This window comes from Chironomus tepperi, unplaced genomic scaffold (genome assembly GCF_022539635.2).
Source record: "Chironomus tepperi strain 1889 unplaced genomic scaffold, CSIRO-AGI_Ctep_v1 contig_351, whole genome shotgun sequence".
Taxonomy (NCBI): Eukaryota; Metazoa; Arthropoda; class Insecta; order Diptera; family Chironomidae; genus Chironomus; species Chironomus tepperi.
In genome coordinates, this window is record NW_027226473.1 from 205214 (window position 1) to 211137 (window position 5924).

Below are 5924 nucleotides of genomic sequence, written 5' to 3' on the forward strand. Positions count from 1 at the left end.
TTCGGTTTTTCTTTCGGAATTCTGCAATCGGAACAGGGCAGTTCAGCAAATTTCAATTTTTAGGTACAAAAACATCCCGAAAGTAGTTCTCGAAGTTGTCTTCCGGGCACGTTCATGTCTTTTCATCAATAAGATGACGAAGCGGCGCCCCATTGACTACATTCCGGTTCTAGGTCAACGTGATTCGGACTTGGTACCGGATACAATTTGAATCTGGATACACTCCTGCTTGGTGTTTGATTTTGGAATCATTTAATGGATTTTGAATTATATGCAGTGGAAACGCGGTTCAAAGCCTCTTTTTGTAAGCTAAAGATAATAAGCTGATAGTAGCGACATCACAGGAGTGATTCTGATCCCACTATAAACTGTATGTCTACTGAGTGCAGTGGTCTAGTGCAACCTCACTCATTAAAAACAGCATCAAAAATCATTTAAACGCTTTGAAACTTCATCAATATTCCAGAACATCACGTGTTTGTGGTAAATCTCAAAGTTGCCATGACAGGACCGTGACGGCTGATTTTGACCAATTTTTATGGCGAAATTGTGGTTTGTCGCTCTGCCACATAGTGCCGCTATGGATTTAATTAGACAGATGATTGGATAACGTGAATCCATTACTGCCATTTCTCATATAAAAGCGCAATTTGTCAAGCTCTCAATAACTACTGTAAATTCATAAAAATTCATATAAATCTATATTATTTAGATCAAATATAATTGATATAGTCTCTGTATCGATGTTCTGTATGGAATGTTACTAATATACATAAAATAATCAATATTAGTGTTTGCACGTGAAGCATCATAGCTAATAAACTAATCTATTGTAGATTTTTCTACTTAAATGAAATGTCTCATGTGATTCAAACATGTGCTTAGTATATGTAATACAATCTAGTGACAAATATTTATTTAATAGGTGATAATTGATGACGATTTAAAAAAATGCATCAATCTTGAATTAGTCAGTAGATAATATTATTGCGATATTGATGATAGGTTGAGTTCTGTGGAAATGTAAAGATTAATTAGTGATTTTAGAATTTAAAGGGAAATATGAATTTGATTCATGTGGCGCCTGGGGTGGAGAGGAATGTTGGGTATTTAGGAATTAGGAGGGGAATCTGTCAGATCGAGAGTAAGACCTCAGTAGTCGAGTGGCTAGATAACAGGCCAGAATCCTGTAATCTTCTTTCTTCTGAGGATGTGAGTTCAATTCTCATCAGAAGCCGATTCCTCAATCATTAGAGCAGCGGTGGGAACAGCTAAGAACCGTATACCGTGTAAGGTTTCAGTCGAGGCTTGACTCTAAAGTGTACCGTGATATGTCACCAGTACTTCCACAACGCTTGCCCATCATTTACAATTCCAGTAAATTACATTGAGATCCATGACCAACTAATTAGGTAAATAATTAAATTAAATTAAATTCAAATTCATCGATTTTATCCTAAGGCTGAGCTTTTAAAATAGACAGACAGCAGCTTTATTCAACATGAAATGCAAATAACACTAATTCGAAATAGATTGACAATATTTGCAATAGTTTCCGTTCCATAAACTTTTCAGAAATCAATAATAAAGCCAGCCATTCATTCAACAAGTAGTTTATTTATAAAACATTTCACCATAAAAAAAGGCAATCAACAGTTGTGTTTAGGTATTGTCTATCGCATAACTGTGGTGGTATACTTGTTGAATAGGGAGATGTTTAAAGAATGAAAGTGGAAGTCAGACGTCTTTGATCGATCAAACATTATTGTTTCAACAGGTAGGCGAGAATGTAAATGATTAAGTACAAGTTCATTGGAGCAAATTTTATAATATTTTCAATTTTCCTTCCATTTCCACAGCAACTTGGATAAATGTTTACGTTACACTTGTTGCAAATCTTTAAAAACTATTATTGATGTTTCTTGTATTTATTTATTTCTTTTATATTTATGTAAATAATAATCAACATTATTATGAAAATTGGATTGTGGAGGTTGAATATTGAATGGTTGAGGGGTGATTCAGGGATTGTTATTTAAAAAATAAGCTTTTGAGTTTTCAAGTTTTTTTGATGCAAGAATTCAACAAGTGAATCAATGATGCACAATTTAGTTGAATTATGTAGATTTGAAGAATGGTTTTTGATGGAATAATGGATTTTTGTAGCTTGAACAAGTTAAGAATCAAAATGATAATGTTGATTCCTCTTTTAGAAAGTTAAAAGATTTAAGAATATATCAGTTGTTGTTGTTCGCCGACCGTACAGATAAACTTTGATTCATGGCCTCTCTTAGTTGACATCTGAAGCTGGTTCTATCGCTGACTGCAATTTGCAAATTACGAATACCAAATGACTAGCTTTCACGAAGTCGCAGTCTTGACCGAAAGCGTAGCTCAATCTCGAGACTACAATCTGCAAATTAACAATACCAAATGCTACACTATCTCTATCAGCAACCTCTTTCCAAGAGTTCTATAACCGGCATTCATGTTACAAAATCAGACTTAAAACTTTTATTAATATAAAGTTCATGTAAATTATATTTATTCAAGTTCAATACCAAATTTAATTAATCTCCTTAACGACAATAGGGGAATCAAAAATGGTTTAATTTTGTTGCCAATGATTAACGATTTTTAATAACGTCATATCATTAAAATTGTGCGAATCATTAATATAAACACTGAACTTTATGCAATTATTGAGAGATCAATCGATGGTACGAATTAAACCCACGTCTTTATAAAGAAATGATTGCAGATATCCGGCTAGCTGCTTAACCAATTGACAACAGAGTCCTTTGTCCATATCAGGCAATAAGCAGACTCAACTAAACGAACGTGTGTAAATCTTGTTCATGCAACAGAGTCATTAAATTTTTTTCATTATTTATCCAAAAGAAATCAATAAAATATTTGGGTTGAACCTTGAAAATATAATTAACTTATAAATTGTCATACCCGAAAAACAAAACAAATCTAACAAAATATGAAACTTAATACTATCTAAAATGTTTGCTCGTGAATGTTGGGATTTTTGTTGGATGGCTATATGATTACATTTGGTGTCTTAATTTTGAAAATTATTAGAGTTCATTCATTAAATTAGATCAACAAAATCTTGACAAAATCTTCAACTATCTTTTAATATTCAAATTATATTTGCAACTGCAATTAGTTGATTTTCCCCTTTTACAGTTGTTGACCCCTTCATATAAACATTTCAATCTGTATTCAAATTTCAAACAATAAACATCATTTTTACTTAAATCCGTAAGGAAGTTCTTTAATTATACTCATTTGTAATATAAGCATTGTTGTATTATCTTCTTAGCATTGTTCTAAACATGCAAATTCTATAGACAACCCAAATCTATTGCGACTTAATATTTGTTGTTATTTATAGTTTTCTATTTCAAATTGCAGCACAAGGAAAATTCCATAAGTTAGGAAATATTTCAACCCTATTTATGCATGAAAATATATTTAAATTTATTGTAACGAAAATTTATAACAACCCCAAAAACTGTTTTGCACGTGTAAATAAGCAATACATTGTTATAGCAACATGCGAAAGAGAAAAAAATAAAAGTTATGTTTGATCAATAGCTTTTCAGATTGAATAAAAGAACTTGTATCTTATAGATGTGAAAGTTTTTATCTCAAGAAAAAAAAAATAAAATAAAATTGTTACACAACTTTCAACTTTTTTTCAAGTAAGTTAAATCTTAAAATCAATTAGAAAATGTTTCAAATGGATGACTCAGACGATGATGAGGGAGAGGAAGTTTCTGAGGTTGATCTCCTGCAGGTGCGAACAATTTAAGTCAATTAATTAATATAAAACTTTTAATTATTAACTTTAAAAACATCTAAAGTTTTAAATTTGTTGAATTTTAATGGAAAAATTGCGAATTTTCACTTTTTTAATGGAAAATTTGTAAATTTTCACTTTATTTTGGTTATATAACGAAATAATCCGCCATATTTTGATGTTATATAACTAATAATTTATGAAAATTCTGGATTATCTACTGAATTGTACATAATGTACATAAATTAAACATAATTCAAGATAATTAATCTAGTTTAAATGTTATTAGCACTAACTGTGAAGTCATTAGAACTTTTAATTGAAAATTTAGAAATTGAACCATTTAGTGTGCAAAATTTTATGGCGCATTTTGTGATTTAATGAATTTTCAACCAAATATTCAACATTATGTCATAGAAACAGTGTCATAGACACTTTGAAATATTAGTTTTAGTTAATTTAAGTACCAAACACATCAATATACTCACAAATTCCTTTAAATCAATACAAATCAATCAAAGACCAAACAACAGTCAAACATTCCACATTCCTTAACTCATCCAACTCTAAAAATATGCTATCAAAATGAAAACATTGATTAAACAATTCAATCAGTTTCCTTAGCAACTTAACTTTTGCATATATGTTTATATTTAAATAAGTTCAATTTTTTAATGTATCACATTCTTTTACACAACACATTTACAAATTTTTTTATTTTGATGATTTATTAATTAATTTATATAATCCGGAACTTGTTACATAAATGTTGGGTGGCTATCGACCTGCTGTTGTCATTTATGTTTATATTCTGAACTTGATAGACAAAATAATATAAAAAATTTGAATACTTTTGCATTAAATGGATATTTTCACTGTATCTTGTGTGTAGACATGTGTTCTAACAGTGTCTTGTTGCACATTCTTAAAGAAAAACAAATAAGTTTGAAATTTTGGAGTGGATTTGTAATTTATTTGTTATTTCTAAAAATATTCTCCAAAACCGAATAGCACAGCTCATTTGTTAAGGCGTTGCTACATTATAGACTAGAAACGATGGTAAAATGAAAGAGCGTCTTAATGGGAACGCGACGGTTGTTGATACCAAGGTTGTTCTTATTATCAATCTCGAAATTTGTCAAGGAATTGAATTCAATTCCGGTTTCGGACTCGGATTCAGATTCGAATTTGGATTCGGATTTGAACTCGAACTCGAACTCAGATTTGGATTCAGATTCAAAAGGCATCGGATTCAGATTTTCGATTTTTCAGAAATTCAAATTTGGATTTGGATTCGGATTCGGATTCGGATTCGTACTCGGACTCGGACTCCGACTAGAACTCGAACTCGAACTCGAACTCGGACTCGGATTCGGATTTGGATTCAGATTCGGATTTGGATTCAGATTCGGATTTGGATTCAGATTCGGATTTGGATTCAGATTCGGTTTCGGATTCGAATTCAGACTTCGGATTCAGAAAGTCTATGTCGAAATACAGAATTCAACAAACTTTACTAAAAGATACAAACCAATTTAGAAATCAATTTAAAATCTCCACAGATAGCTACCCTTCCAAAATGTGACTAGTTTCAAAAAACAATCCTTTTGTTTATTAAAAATGTGCTTTTAATTTTTCTTCAAATCAAATTAAAAATTTTCATGGAAATTTGACTAATGGATTCAATTATCTTATTATTATTATTTCTCACAATTTATCACTTGGAACTCGTCCAAAAAATTGGAATTGGCATCATAAATATTAATGTGCAATCAGAATTGTTTTGAGTCACGAAAAAATTTGTCCAATTTTTTTCATGCGACAAAAGTTTTTGTTGTTTTCTGCATGTTGATTTTTGAGATTTTAAAGCATTTGTTGACAATTTGTAATCTCTTTGTTGTTTGTAGGATAATATTGTACATAAATAATTGTGTAAATAGCTCTTGATTCTTCTATTTTTATCGGAAATTTTTAAAGTTTTTTCCAATTTTTATTGAGGATTTTTAAATCTTTTTTTGGAAGCATTTTTGAATTTTTTTTTCCTTTTTGAATTTTGAAACCTTTTTATTTGCAACAATAAATAAAAAATAAATAACAACAACGCAAAATG